At 37.2% G+C, this 16,120-nt stretch overlaps 1 protein-coding gene across 2 annotated transcripts in view; it reads right to left on the reverse strand.

Moving 5' to 3' along the window:
* MAP4K5 (mitogen-activated protein kinase kinase kinase kinase 5) overlaps positions 1-16,120 on the reverse strand; it is a 110,309-nt gene that overhangs the window by 93,461 nt on the left and 728 nt on the right. The window lies entirely within an intron of this gene.

Consider the following 16,120-nt stretch of genomic DNA (forward strand, 5'->3'; position numbering starts at 1 on the left):
GGTTCACCCAAAAAAAAAAGTAAACTATGTCATAGGCTATAAAACCTCTATGCCTGTTTTTGGTATAATGTTTTGGAACACTGTTTTTGACTGGTTCATTGAACCAGTATTACTGACTATGCACCACGTACTGTTGTTGATATTGGAGAATTAATGAAACAAAAAAGTTCCTGTCTTCCAAGGCTTTTATCAGTTGGAGAGAGAGAGAAGTGAACAATAAATACCATACAGTGTCACAAGTGCCCTCAAAGGTGACATAAGACAACATAGGAGGATTCTGACCCCATTCAAAGCTGGCTGGAGAAAGCTTCCAAGAGAAAGTAAATCTAACCTGAGACCTGAAAAGAGACCTTGGGGCTGCAGAAGAAGCATGATGGTGGTGGTAGTGGTGGTGGTGATTATGGCAGAATTCCAGGCAACTTGGTAAAGACAGGAGAAAACACGGCCATCTCAAAGAAATAGAACTATCTCGTGGTAAGGGAACTTAAGAGTGTAAAGAAGGGAAGGGTGAGATATTGAGATTCCTCTGCAGCTCAAGACAGACTGTATCACCCACTGTTTTCTTGGAGCTACCACCTACTAACTTCTTGGTTACCCCTTCCTTGTTCATTCAAGACTTTATAGTCTCTAGGTCAGTCTTCTTCTCCATCCCTTCTCCTGCCTCCAGACCTACTTCCTGACTTTGCATTCCTTGACCTCCTATCTGAATCTTGATTTCAAACACTGTACTTCCTGCTGATGATCTACCCTTTCAGTCCCAGTCCTTCCATTCTTATCAAAGCAGTTCCCTATGGCTACCAATTACATCTCAATTCCTCACATTCCCTCAATTTTCAGGGTTCCATAGTCCATCACTCCATTTCCAGTCACTCTCACGAACTCTCTTAACTTCTGTCCCATCTTGCCCTGTATCACACTAGCCTGGCAAAAATCCTAATCTGATTAAACATTATCCACTCATTCCATGCTGGTATTAAATAGCTAGCCAGCTAATGCTGCTGGAAACAAATTTAAAATGTTAACTGGTCTTATTTTGAAATCACAACACAAATTTCAAGCTACAACTTTTCCACGAGGAGAAGCTGATTTTCCACTCTTCATTAGGACTATTTTACTCTCCTCTTCAAACCTTCAATAATGCTTCAGCCTCTTTATTACTCCCTCTTTTCTTGCCTATCCTGAGTAATGACGAAATTTCAGTTTTTCTTTATCTGACATTCTCCTATGTAGTCTTATGGCTTTAACAACCATCTCCAGGACAAAACTCTCCTTACTCAGCTCCACATTCCTAAATCCATGGAAACCTAAAAGGCATCTCAATGTTAACATGTCTAACACAGAACACTTGATTATCCCTGCTCCATAAACCCATTCATTCCCATATCTTCCCAATCTAAATAAAATTAATTGCATCCATTCAGTTGTTGCTTAAATCCAAACCCAACTTCATTCATTTCTTTCCTTTACACCCTAACTTAAAAATATAGATCAAATCCATTCACTTCCCTTTACCTCCTCTGTTCTACTTTAGTTCAAGCTTGTCTCCATTAGAAACTGGTAAGCTATTTAATGTAAGATGCAAAGAAACAGCAAGCCTAGCATAACCCCTAGTTTCTGGACTGCACAACTGAGTGGACAGTGTGGTCCCATTCACTACAACGACAAAGAAGATGAACACACCTTATGGCTCAAGACAAGAAGGTAGTGAAGGGACACAGATGAATGGCTCAAATTTGAACAAATATTTGACTTTTAGGTTCCGATGGAAAACCTACTAGTGATATCCTGTAAGCCACTTAATAGCTCCTGAAGCTCAAGAGCTAACCTGGATTGGAGACAGATTTGGGCACCATCAACATTACTAAATCCAAGCCAGGTAGATGAGATTACTTATGAAGAATGTGGAGAATAAGAAAAGAAAGTCAAGAATAGGATGTTAAAAAATCACCCATATTAAGGAATAGTGAAAATAGACAAAACCAAAACCACTCCAGAGATACTGTTCTATTAGAAACCCAGTTCAGAGAAACTGTTGGAAATCATCTAATTCAACTTTGTTCTAAAAAAACAATTCTCTTCTACTTTGCAGCGGTAATTTGGCCAATCTGATACATTAATTCTTTAGGATAACTTTAGTTGTATGAAGGCTTTTCTATGATAAGCAAAATCTACTTTCCTATAATTTCTCCTCAGTGTCCCTAGTTTTGGACTGTGACGTAACACTGATTTAGCATATTCCTCCTACTGTGACAAATTTCAGGTAACTAAATTTATTAATTTATTAAGTATTTATTGAGTGCCTATGGCAGTCAGGGGCTAGGTTCTAATTTTAACCCTGCTAAGATTAAAAAATATAAAAGCTGGGGTGCCTGAGTGGCTCACTCAGTTAAGCACTGGATTCTTGGTTTTGGCACAGGTCATGATCTCAGGGTCCTGGATAGAGACCCGTGTCGGATTCTATGTTTGGTGCAGATTCTGCTTATCCCCCTCCCCCCTACTCTATTCCTATTCTTTCTCCTGCTCGCATTCTCTCTCTCAAATAAATAAAATCCTTAAAATATATATGTATGTATGTGTATATATATATGTATATATGTGTGTATAATATATACATATTGTATATAAGTATACATATGTATAAGTGTGTATGTACATACATATATGTATACATATATATACACACACACACACACACATATATACACACACATGGGTTCCTTTCTAACTACAAACATCCAATCCTTTCAAAATGCTACATACAGTTTCCAGACCCTTCCTGCCATTCTGGTTACTACGTACTTTGACTAAGTGCTCAAAGTTTGATAGCACTTATAACAATAGATTCATGGCAATAAAGGAGACTTCTTATTTTGAATTTCTATAAAGTTATGATACTTTTAAAATTGAAAAATAAATGTTAAAAGTGTTATATTCAAAACAGAATGGAATATTTTATTCTCTGATGATACCAAAGTAAAGTGCTTCATTTTATTTCTCTTATAAATCCTGTAAGGAACAAGGTAGCTTATAAACACTAGACATATTATACATATACAAATTGTTACATAAATTTCAAGGAAAATACTTCCAGTAAGACTATTAAGTTTATGGGAACAAAATACAATAAGGGTAGAGTCACTTATAGCATAACGTTCACATGAAAATTTAAAATAAAGATTAGTCATTCATTATTTTAATTTTTTTTCATTGAGCACCACCTATGCATCAGATACTTCAGATATGAAGGTAGTATTGCTGGAGTAGGAGCAAAGAATTACAAAGATGTACCTGCCCTGTCTGAGTTTCAATGGGACAGATTACAGATAGCACCTAAGAAAGGAACTGACTGCTTACTATGTTTTAAACATAGTAAGTCTTTATTGTTTAAATAAGTTAAATGGCCACTTGTCAAGGACAGGGTTTGGGATTTTTGCACTGTGTGAGAGGCCCCTGCCAACTCATAAATTCCTTAATTTTTGTGGAGTATTTCCAAGCTGCCTTCCACACAGTTATACAGGTCTAGACAGGTGCTCCTACTGCCATAGAAGGAGACTACACTGCAGCATTCCCCGGCAGACATACTCCCAGGCAGACATATTCCGAGCCTGGGGCCTTCCTGTTAGGGTTACTCTAAATCTGTCCACATGACTAACATCTCAGGACACACTAAAACCTTGGCCTGTTAGGACACTTACTTGCCTGTGAAAAGCATTTTCCTAACCCTTTCTTAGAACAGATTGGTTTTATTAAAAGGAGAGTTCCATCCAGAAGAGTACTTGAATTATTTGGATGTCCTAATGGCAAAGTAAAAGGAAGAAAGGGTTTAAGATTAAAGGGAACCATTGTTGATAGGTGCCACATTTTTGAAGGAATAATCAAAATTCACTAAAATTTCAAAAAGCTCAGAAAATTTAAAGAAACAGTTTTATTTTTGTGTTAAGAATTTGCTCAAGGACAATGATCACAGCATTGCTTATAATAAGGAACTCCTGGAAATAATCCAATGATAATGGATTAAAAATTATATGATGAAGTCAAAGCTCTAAGGGAAAACTATGTCAAAAATTTTTTTTAAATTGTAAAATAATATAAGAAACAATACTCAAATATAAAATGAATATAATTACTAACATAAAAAGTTGTTTGTGATATATTGTTAAAGTGAAAAAACCTGTATTATCATATATATACCATATAGAATATATTGTATATTATTTACGTGTTATATATATTATGACCAATGTATGTAACCTTAATATTATCTTTTACAAGTCTAAAAAGACATAAACAGTAATGTTTATCTTTTGGTAAAGAAAATACAGGTAATTTTTCATTTATTTCTATATCACAGTTTTCTAAAATTAACTCATATTACTTAAAATGTATTTTAAAAATAAAAGGTAGGAAAGAAGGCTATTTAGGCCTAGGCAAGGAAAAGAGGCAAAACAGGAAGGCAAGTCCTATCATGGATCTATGTTACTGCTGAAATAATAATGGGAAATTTTCCTAAAAAAAAAACTGGTAGGGAACCAATCATCTCCATCATATAATACAATTAATAGCTAAAAACTTAAAATGTATAAGTTGTGGGGCACCTAGGTGGCTCAGTTGGTTGAGCAGCTGACTCTTGATTTTGCCTCTGGTCGTGATCTTAGGGTCCTAGGAACAAGCCCCACGCGGGCTCCACCCTTAGCGGGGAGTCTGCTTGAGATTCTTTCTCTTCCTCTGCCCCTCCCCTACTGTACACATGCTATCTCTCCTTCTCTCAAAATAATAAATCTTTTTTTTTTTTTAAGGTTTTATTTATTTATTTATTTGAGAGAGAGAGAAACAGAGAATGAACTGAGGGAGAGGAAGAAGCAGGCTCCCCATTGAGCAAGAAGCCTGATGTAGGGGCTCAATCCCAAGACTCTGGGATCATGACCTGAGGTGAAGGCAGATGCTTAAGCAACTGAGCCACCCAGGCACCCCCAAAATAAATACATCTTTAAAAACAAGAGGGGAAGAAGGCACAGCTCACCTAATAAAGGAGGTGCATGTGTGGGAGAAGTAACACTGTGGTTCACAAGACAATGCTAAAAGTCAAATCCTTCTCAGGCAGTCCTATTTACCTTAAATTAGATAGCACACAGAAGTAATTAGTTAATGATAACTGCCTGAAATAATTAGTATTTTATTTTAATTTATAATAGCATTACACAGTACCATCTATGGGACTCAGTTAATCCAGATAACAATATCCATAAGTTTAAAGTCCAGACAAAATGAGGGCAAGAGAAGCACAATAGGAAGAGTGTCCCAACAACTAAGAAAAAGGACAGATTCTCGGGCGCCTGGGTGGCTCAGTGGGTTAAAGCCTCTGCCTTCGGCTCAGGTCATGATCCCAGGGTCCTGGGATCGAGCCCCACATCGGGCTCTCTGCTCTGTGGGGAGCCTGCTTCCTCCTCTCTCTCTCTCTCTCTGCCTGCCTCTCTGCCTACTTGTGATCTCTGTCTGTCAAATAAATAAATAAAATCTTTAAAAAAAAAAAAAAAAGAAAAGAAAAAGGACAGATTCTCTTTTTAGTTATTTACAATGTAGGGTGACTATGAGCCAAGTCATCTCCGTAGTAAAGGCAAATCAACCCTGGGTTCCAATTTGGAAAATAGGATAAGAGTAATGACCAGAAGGGGTAACCAAAAAAAGGTGTCTCTTAAAATTAATGCCACAAACTGAAGCTGATGTGCATATTCAAATCTATCTAAAAAAATCCCTCATCTCTCAGCAGAGGAGTGAGGCCACCAAAGTTTCATCTGACCATAATTTGTCAAGAGCTTATTATGCGGTAAGCAATGTGTTAAGGGCTGTGTGTGCCCCAGTGAATTTAAAGATACAGTCCCCAGGCAGCTAGGCAGCTGAGAATAGTGGGAAGAACAGAGATTATAGAGTCAGATAATCTGAATTCAAATCCTCATAGTGCCCTTACTCACAGTAAGATCTAGGACAAATAGTAAGGGTTTTTTTGGGTAAATCAGTGATGATAATATACCTCTCGCTACTTCATAGGATTATTGTCAGAAACAAATAATATACTGATTATGAAAGAACTAAACTGACATTAGTCACTCTTAGTCATTTTAATCCGATTTCATTTCTGTAAAAATGTTGGAAGGTGGGGGCCGGTATGATTCATGGGCCCAAACACCTCCAAGGATAGATCAGGCTATCTGCCTGGCTTCCCAATTCATTTCTCAAAATCTCAGTGGAAGATGATGACATTTAACAGAAATAAAGATACGTTCGACGTAAGTTCATCTTGCCCTTTTACGTAGAGTTATCTACACGAACTTAAATAGTTAAACTTAAACTTAAATCTCACGTAATTGGAGAGCAATAGCCAATGTACAATTAGCCCAGCACAGCCAAGTGAAAGTGCCTGCTCCAATTAATATGAACTTGGACTAAGTTCTCAAATTGACAATTTTGACAACTGACATTTCTCAAATTAACAATTTGACAACTGACAAAAAAAAATTGCCCTGAAAATACAGGTTATCACTTGTTAATAACCTTCATATTTCTCTTCCTGCATATTTGGTCTGAAACCACAATTTAAAGTTGAGAAGTGAAACTTTTATAAATTTTGAAAGCAAAAGCAGAATAAGAAATCTAAGTCAATCTGCAATCTATCCCATTTGTCTTTATCAAGAACACTGGAAATGATGGTTAAAGTAAAAATGCTGAACCTAAGTAATAAAAACAACAAAAACATTAAAATGTATTATAAGCCTAACATGAAGGCTATATCCACAAGTTAATTCTGTAACTATAATTTGTACAGCTGCAGCAGTGATGGCACTGTTTCATGTCTATCTTCACCAAGATGAAAATATTTTAAAGAATTCTATAGTTTTCACATTTCTATGAAGGTAGAAAAGAGTTTTTAAATAATTTGCCTCCAGTCATGGCCCAGAGCTTCATATCTATAACTAGAACCATATTCTTTTTTTAGGCAGTCATAAAATAAGCCTACTTCTGCAGAGTAAGAAATACTAAATAAAGATTTAACTGGGGGCGCCTGGGTGGCTCAGTCAGTTAAGTGTCTGTCTTTAGCTCAGGCCCCACATTGGGCTCATTGCTCAGCAGGGAGCCTGCTTCTCCCTCTCCCTCCCGTTCCCCGGCTTCTGCTTTCTGACAAATAAATAAATAAAATCTTTAAAGAAGAAAAAGATTTAACCAGATGATTTATAAAATAGTAAACATCCATAATAGTACACTTCATCCTAATAACACACTTTATTTTCACAGTAACCTTACACAATATTTAACATAACATCTAATTAAATAGCTTTTAATAAGATATCCACTAGCTTAATAAAACATGTAATTTTATTTTATTTTATTTTTTTTTTTTAAAGATTTTATTTATTTATCAGAGAGAGAGAGGAAGAGAGAGCGAGCACAGGCATACAGAGTGGCAGGCAGAGGCAGAGGGAGAAGCAGGCTCCCTGGCGAGCAAGGAGCCCGATGCGGGACTCGATCCCAGGACTCTGGGATCATGACCTGAGCCGAAGGCAGCTGCTTAACCAACTGAGCCACCCAGGCGTCCCAAAACATGTAATTTTAAATAAGATTTTTGAAGCACAGTCCTTATTTTTTGCAGTTAACCCATTTTTGCAAGTTATTCACCCTCTCTCACCCTAACATGAAAACCCAATAATCTCTTATGCCAGACTACCATGGTACAGAAACAACAGTATATTCAAACAAATGGTATTAATATCAAAAAAGAGAGAAAACAGGTAATGTTTTGATATCAAATGTCAGAGAGAGAATAAACAGCACATGCATCTATTTTCTATCACCTTCATATTTGGGGCCATTAGGCATGCCTACTTTTAGAGCTCAAAGATTAGAGAATACTGGTCGAGACACAGTAGAAGCAGCTACAAATTTGTTTACAAAATTATGCTTTTAAAAGATAACAGAGGAATGGGTAACACATCCAACAGATGAACCTAATCTAATTAAAATCATAATGATCCGTACTTTTGCACCCGCCAATAAGATGGGATGATGGCAATGACCATGTTTTAGTTCTAATTCCTGACCCTAAGCTTACAATTTAACTGTAGTGATAGGGTCAGGTGATTCAGTAAGAAAGATATTTAAGACTTCTGATTACAAAAAAAAAAAAAAAAAAAGACTTCTGATTACATAGATATCCACATAGCTCCACATAGCTCCACATAGTCCCTCATTTGCTTCAAGTCTTCGCTCAAATCTAACCTCAATGAAGCATACCCTGACAACCCTCAACCTCCCTCTATCACACCCTGGCAATCCTGATCCCCCTTAATCTGTTCAACTTTTCCTTTTTTCCATATCTGTAATTGCCTTCTAACATATACACAGCTTATCTACTATGTTTATCGTCTCTCTCTCTCCCCCTACTAGAATGTTAAGTTCTATGAGAACAAGAATCATTGTCTACTTTGTTCACCTATGTTTCCCAAGGCCCCAGGACAGTGTCTGGCACATAAGAGATCCTCTCTAAATACTGGTTGAATGTTAAATACCCCTTTCCACCCTGTCATCACCCTGCTTCATCCCAGTTCCCCATTCATCAATGTGCCTCATCCTAACCACACTTGAAGGGAAAAAACTGGGGCTGGAAATCAATGGAGGCTCTACTTTAGAGGAAGAGGGAGAGAAAAAAGGAGGGAGGGTAGAAAAAAGGGAGGGAAATAGTCTTTAAAAGTATTTCCTATCTAAGTCCCTAACAATCCATCTTAAGTTTTTGCCTTTAATCTTTCTCAATTTTCAATTCCTCCCAAATTCTTTGTCTTGATTTCATTCCCTATGGAATTCCTTCTCTAAATTGAGCTACACTCCTGGCCATTTGAGTAATAAAACAATCCCGAAGAATAATAACTGAAAAGCTGTAATCAGTCTCAGTGGAAGGAAAAAAACAAACAGTGGAAAAAACTTCTGTGTATCTCACTGCTTCTTCCTTTCATAGCTACACTGCTTCAAGGTGGGGTCTACATTCCTTCTACTTCCTTCCATTTACCTCAACAATTTTGCTTTTTAAAAATTTATCCTATTTTTAATTCAAGGATAGCTGACAAAGTGTTACATTAGTTTCAAGTATACGACATAGTGATTCAACAATCCTATCATTATGCTTTGCTCACAGGTATAGCTACATCTGTCACCACACAACACTATTATAATACCACTGACTATATTCCCTATGCTGTACCTTTCATCCCTATGACTTGTTCATTCCATAACTTGATGCCTGTACCTCCTACTTCCCTTTATCCATTCTGTCCATCCCCTGCCCCATGCCCCCTCCCTGGGGCAACCACCAGTTGTTCTCTGTGCTTATGGCTCTGTTTCTGCTTTTTGGGTTTGTTTGTTCATTTTTGTTTTGTTTTTTTTTTTTAGATTCCACATATAAGTGAAATCATATAGTATTTGTCCTTTTTTTTTTTTTTAAAAGATTTTATTTATTTATTTATTTATTTATTTATTTGGGAGAGAGAGTAGAGAGAACATGAGATGGGAGAAGATCAGAGGGAGAAGCAGACTCCCTGTGGAGCTGGGAGCCTGATGCAGGACTCGATCCCAGGACTCCACAATCATGACCTGAGCTGAAGGCAGCGGCTTAACCAACTGAGCCACCCAGGCACCCAGTATTTGTCCTTCTGCCTGATTTATTTCACTTAGCATAATACCCTCTAGGTCCATCAATGTCATCACAAATGGCAAAATTTCATTCTTTTTTTTGGCTGAGTAATATTCCATTGTGTATACCTATACCACATCTTCTTTATCCATCGATGGACACTTAGGATGCTCCCATATCTTGGCTATACTAAATAATGCTGCAATAAACATAGGGATGCATATATTATTTTGAATTAGTGTTTTCATTTTCTTAGGGTAAATACCTAGTAGTGGAATTATTGGATAATATGGCATTTCTATTTTTTTTTGAGGAACCTCCATACTGTTTTATACAGTGGCTACATCAGTTTATATTCTCACCAACAGTGTGAAAGAATTCCTTTTTCTCCACATCCTCGCTGGTTATTTCTGTCTTTTTGATACCAGCCATTCTGACTGGTGTAAGGTGATACTTCATTGCAGTTTTGATTTGCATTTTCCTGATGATTACAGATGTTGAATCTTTTGCTCTTAATGAACCCTTTCAACTCCTTATTTGTATGACCAATATGTTGCTCAGTCCTTCAAAACATATTTATTGAGCACATACTATCTGGTAGGCACTATGCTAGGCTAGTTGATTCAATGGTAAACACAAGGTCCCTGTTCTCATGCAGTTCAAACAGAACAGGAAGACTGACAGCAACAATGATATGTGATGATGATGAGCATTAGGGTAAGAAATTATATAGCAAATAGATACAATTGTATTTAAAGGACAGAAAAGGCCTCCCTGAAAATGGAATGTTTAAAAACAAACCCAGGGGTGCATGGGTGGCTCAGTCAGTTAAGTGGCCAACTCTTGATTTTGGCTCAAGTCATGATCTCATGGTGGTGAGACTGAGCCCCTCTTTGGGCTCCATGCTCACGGGGAGTCTATTTGAGATATTCTCTCTCCCTCTTCCTTTGCCCACCATCCCACTTGTATGCTTTCTTTCTCTCAAATAAGCAAAGAGACAGATCTAAAAACAAAAACAAAACACAACAAAACACTCGAAGAGTAGAAGACAGAGGAGAAAGAAGAGGATGAAAATTCTAATAAAAGGAAATAGTACCTGCAAAAACCAGAAGGACAGAGAGTACAGAGCATATAAGGAACTGAATAAAGTTCCGTATGGTTAGAACATCAGGATAGGCAGGGCCTTAAAATGTATATTATTCTAAGGTTTTATTCCATGGACATGGAGAATAAAGGAGAAATGACACAAAACTTCAGATTTATAATTTTTGAAGATCAATATATTTTCCTCATTGCAGTCAGAGCAGAAGGGAGAAAGAATGGATGCAGGAGATGACAGACATGAGCTCTTAAAGTCTTGACTTCTATGAAAAGAACTTCCTCATCTATCTTTGTTACTTCTCAGACACCTTCAATTATCATTTTCTTCTGTCACCACTCTAACACTGCAGCATTTCCTCAACTCTCCTATAAACTCTCTTGGATGACCTCACCTATACTTCATAGGTATCACCCCATAAAGTGATGATGACTCCCGAACCTGTATCCTCAGTTCATCTCTCAAGGCCAGAGCTACATTTCCTACCATCTATTAGACATACCCACCAATGCAATGCCATATGTCCAAAACCAGACACAAGATCCAGACCCACACATTTAGTATTTTCTAATTTTGTTGATGGCAGCAATATCATCACCCATGTCAGAATTTTAAATGCCACTGATTACTTGCTCCCCCCCATTAATTACCAGGTAATTTTGATCATCTTCTAAATATGACTCAGATCTATCCCTTCCTTTTATCTTCAGTTCCAGAGCCTAAATTTAGGCTTGCATGAACTCCCATTTGGATTATTCAGTAACTGGTCTTTATACTTCCAGCAACTTTACCTAATCCATCCTCTACAACATGAAAGATTGTCTTCTTCAGTGTTTCTTCAGTTTACAGAAAGAAGTCCACATTCTTTGACATGATGTACAAGGTCCACTATCTGGTCCTTTTCTGCCCCCAAATCGCCTGTGTTCTCCATTGATGACATCTCTGTCATCCTTGGTCAAACCAAATCTGGAGATGCAGATCCCTCAAAATTCGTCATGGTTTCTCAAGACGCCAGGTGTTTGCACTCACTATTCCCATAGCCTGAAATATCTTTCCCATTGTGTCCACCTGAAAAACCACTCTGCATTCTTTTACAATCCAGTTAATGCCCCCTCCTCTGTTAATCCTTCCTGTTTCACATCATAGTTCTTTCTCCTCTCCTCCCTTCCCCTATTCCCAAGAAAGACAGAATTAGGTATTTCTTTGACTTTACTTCTACTATGGTGCTTCCACTGTTACAAGTGTTCACATCTGTTTTCCTGACTAAATTACGTATTCCTTATTGATAGTGGATTTTCTCTTTCTTGCATCTCTATCCCCATACCCTAATATCCAGTTGGTACTCAATAAATATTTCCAGAATAAATGAATCTATACAAGGGATCCTGAAACATGATTCAAATGCCTCAAGTCATTCCAGAATTGTGACTTCGGGTGTAAGGGAGAAAAAAGGAGGGTATGTATAAAAGAGGGATTTGCCCCAGTGAACCCAGTTCATCCAGCACCCAGAAGAACCCACGAAATTATAAAACTACATGACAAAGATTTGAATACAAATTATACATTATTTATAACTGCAAAAAAAAATTTCCTAATTGAAAGCAAATAGGAACCTTAGAATGATTCACTAAATGAGTGTTTGTTTAACAGATCCTTTAAAAATGTTTGTTTGTCTGTTTGTTTTTTATTTGACAGATAGAGATCACAAGTAGTCAGGCAGGCGGGGGGTGGGGGGGTGGAGGGGAAGCAGACTCCCCACTGAGCAGAGAGTCCGATGTGGGGCTCAATCCCAGGACCCTGAGATCATGATATGAGCCAAAGGCAGAGGCTTAACCCACTAAGCCACCCAGGCACCCTTAAAAATGGTATTTTTGAAGAATATTTAATGACCAGCGAAAATGCTAGCCATTCCAATTCAAGTAGGAAAAAGATATATAATGTGACCCTTATTTTATAAGAGCCATTTTTAGGGGCACCTGGGTGGCTCAGTGGGTTAAAGCCTCTGCCTTCAGCTGAGGTCATGGTCCCAGTGTCCTGGGATCGAGCCCCACATCGGGCTCTCTGCTCAGCAGGGAACCTGCCTCCTCCTCTTTCTCTCTGCCTGCCTCTCTGCCTACTTGTGATCTCTGTCTGTCAAATAAATAAATAAAATCTTTATAAGAGTCATTTTTAGAAACAAATAAAAATATTAGGGAAAAAAAGCCTGAAATAAACTACATTGAATTAACTGTATTAGCTCTGGGTAATTTTCTATAACTAACATCATTCAACAAATACTTATTGAGCATCTATCTCTCTACTACACAGTGATGAGCAAGAGGCATCTATTCCTTCCCTCCTGTGGCTAGACATGTCATACTTGTATAATCATACTTGTATAATCAATCAGAAAAAGCATGAAAATTAGAAAAAAAAAATGCATGGGTTTGCCCACTCTGAATTTATAGCCCACAAAAGGTTAAAAAAAAAAGAAAATAACAACAAAAAAAAGATTTCAAGACCTTCTCTGGAATAGAAGTTGGGAAAAATTTTGATACAAACATTTGGATAAAGACTACTTCAATGGCTTGTACTGTTAATTATAAACTGTAACATGATACTATAATTGTCTAGATCATTTGACATGTCTAGTTCTCCTGTGGACAGAACGTAGTGAAAACACTAAATCTCCAGACTTCCTCTTCCTGTTGGCAGATTTTGAATATTAACATTAATTACAAATAAAGTTTGCTCAGCTGAAATTTAATCCTTCACCCATCTTCCACCACATTTCTTTTCTCTTTTGTTTCTTTCCCCTCTACCATTTCCTGCTCTTGCTCTATTTATCTAAAAGAATTCTTATCGTTTCAACCAGGGAATAGCCAGTTTAAGACCAAGCCCTCCCCTACTGGAGATTCTCAGTGAAGACTGGAGCTTCAGAGGGGACATGTGTTTTTGAAGAGCATACACATAATTCACAAAGAGTTTCAAAGCTGTAGTCCTTTTAAAGCTCCTGTTTCATAAGATACTTGCTTTTCCTGGCAAGAATAAAATCCTGCTCCAAATAGTTGCTGTAGTTGTAGTATTTATAAAGAAAAATAGGTGGTACCTGACAAGAAGAGCAACTAATTTGCCTTCATTATTTTCTACCGTTAGTCTTTTACTAGTTTGTATCACTGACTGAAAATACTTCTAAAGCTTCCAAAGATTTTTAGCTCATCAGAAACAATGATAAATAGCAAAATTACTCTAACTGCTCTGAGCTTCAAAACTTCAGCACTACATTCTGAATGTTACACGTTTTTAGATATATAAAAGGAAGTAAATACAAGCTGCCACAATCTGTAGGATTTAGAGAGCTGAAAATGGGTATGCTATGAAATAGTTTTCCAGAAAGAGTTTTCCTAGAGAATTCAAATAATTAAAATTTGTACAAAAAATATATAGCAGGATATCATAATAGGCACTGCAGATAAAGAGAGCATTAAGTGCTTAGTGCTGCAATGTCAAAAGAATATGCCCAGACTACTAGGTGATAGAATTATTGATTGTTATTCATTCATTCATTCATTAAATTTTTAAAAGCACTTACTCTGCACCAGGCATAATTCTAGGTACTGTTAGTGATAGAGAAGTGAAAACAGATAAAACTCCTGCCCTCATGGAGTATGTTAGTGGATTGAAACAGATAATAAACAAGAAAAAATAAAAGATTATGTTACATAGTGATCAGGTACAAAGAAAAAAATAAATTAGGAAAAAAAGATGGAGGGTATAAAACCAAGGAGGGAAGGGAGCAAGCCATGGCTGTCTGAGGAAAAACATTCTGAGCAGAGGGAATAGCAAGAACAAAGCCCAAAGGTAAAAAGATGCTTATTATATTTAAGGAAGAGCAAACAGGTCAGTGTAGCTAGAACAGATTGAAGAGGGGAAAGTAACAGGGGGGAGCGAGAAAGGGGAAGAGCTGGGGCTTCTGTAGGAGCCTATGAGGAAGGTTTTCGAGGACAGGTAAGATAGCAACATTTGAAGGTAGGGTTGCAGGTGATTCCAGGTAATTAGAAAAAAGGAAAAACAAAAGACAAGGAACCAGGATTTTGAGGATATTTAGGAATCAGAGGCTGGCCAAGAGTATATATGTGACTGTGAGAGGGCATGAATGTGGTGAGGAAGGAGATGGGGCTGGGGGTGGGGAGGGGAAGATGATGTATGATAAATATTCAGTCACTGATCCTCCATTTAGGAGCTGTGGAAGAGAGACACAAGGCAGGGAGGCTCCAGGGTCAAAGACCAGCATTAGTTTTCCCTTTAAGGGTTGTAACCCTTTGCTTTTCCTGGCAAGAATAAAATCATTCTCCAGAGAATTGCTATAGTTATTATACTTATTTTTTTTTAAAGTGGAAATCTTGAGACTTTTGTGGGGAAGACACTTTAAATTTTCTTATAGAGGGAGAAGATAAAATATACAAGAACTGGAATTTAGACTATTTCACTAACATGAACTGAACTGATCTAATTCATAGTGAATCATAAGATGAAAATGACTAAAAAATAGGACTAAGAAGGCAAAAGAGGAATTTCAACTTTTTAAAGAGCATTCCACAAAATGGCTAATCCATACCTAAACAATGAAGAGTTAATTACCTCTAATTCTACATAAAGAGGATTCTGTCATTATTATCCACTTTGAATTCAAAGGCATTCATAGGGCAAGAACTGGGACTTTCCTTATAGTTCACCACCCCATACCTAGAACAGTGCCTACACAGAAGATTCAAATGCCCTTTTAACGAATAAAAAGTCTATCCATCACAGTCCATTTCAGTATAATGACACAGTACTAGAGCTGTCATATACCACTTGGCATCATTATTATTAATGGAATAATAAAAGCAGAAAAGGAGGGGGGGGAAAAGGATGTTTTCTTTACATTTTACCATCTGTGCAATACAATAACATACCCCAGAGGAGTCGACAGTAAATTACCCATATGAAAGGAGGCCATTTCAGCTATATGCAGGAGTGTTGTTTGGAATAATGGAACATATATCATGATTAAACCCAATAAACAAACTGTTGCAAAAATCAAAGGAAATGTCCGTTAATATAGCCACATGAATTGCATTAACGCTCCTTTTAAAATAGAAAACAAAAACCATAAAACAATCTGAAACAATCTTCTCTTTTTAATCCTTCAAGAACTCAATGGATTTACAGAATTCAGTTTGCTTCTCCATAATTTTTCTTTAATCCCAAATTAAAAGCACCTTCCCTTCCCCATTTGTCTCAAATAATGCAAAAGAGCACAATTAAAAAGACAACAGCTCCTACCTGCTCTTGGTCACGGAATGTTCTAAATCTCTGAGAGAGGA

Source organism: Lutra lutra, chromosome 7, assembly GCF_902655055.1.
Source record: "Lutra lutra chromosome 7, mLutLut1.2, whole genome shotgun sequence".
Classification (NCBI taxonomy): Eukaryota; Metazoa; Chordata; class Mammalia; order Carnivora; family Mustelidae; genus Lutra; species Lutra lutra.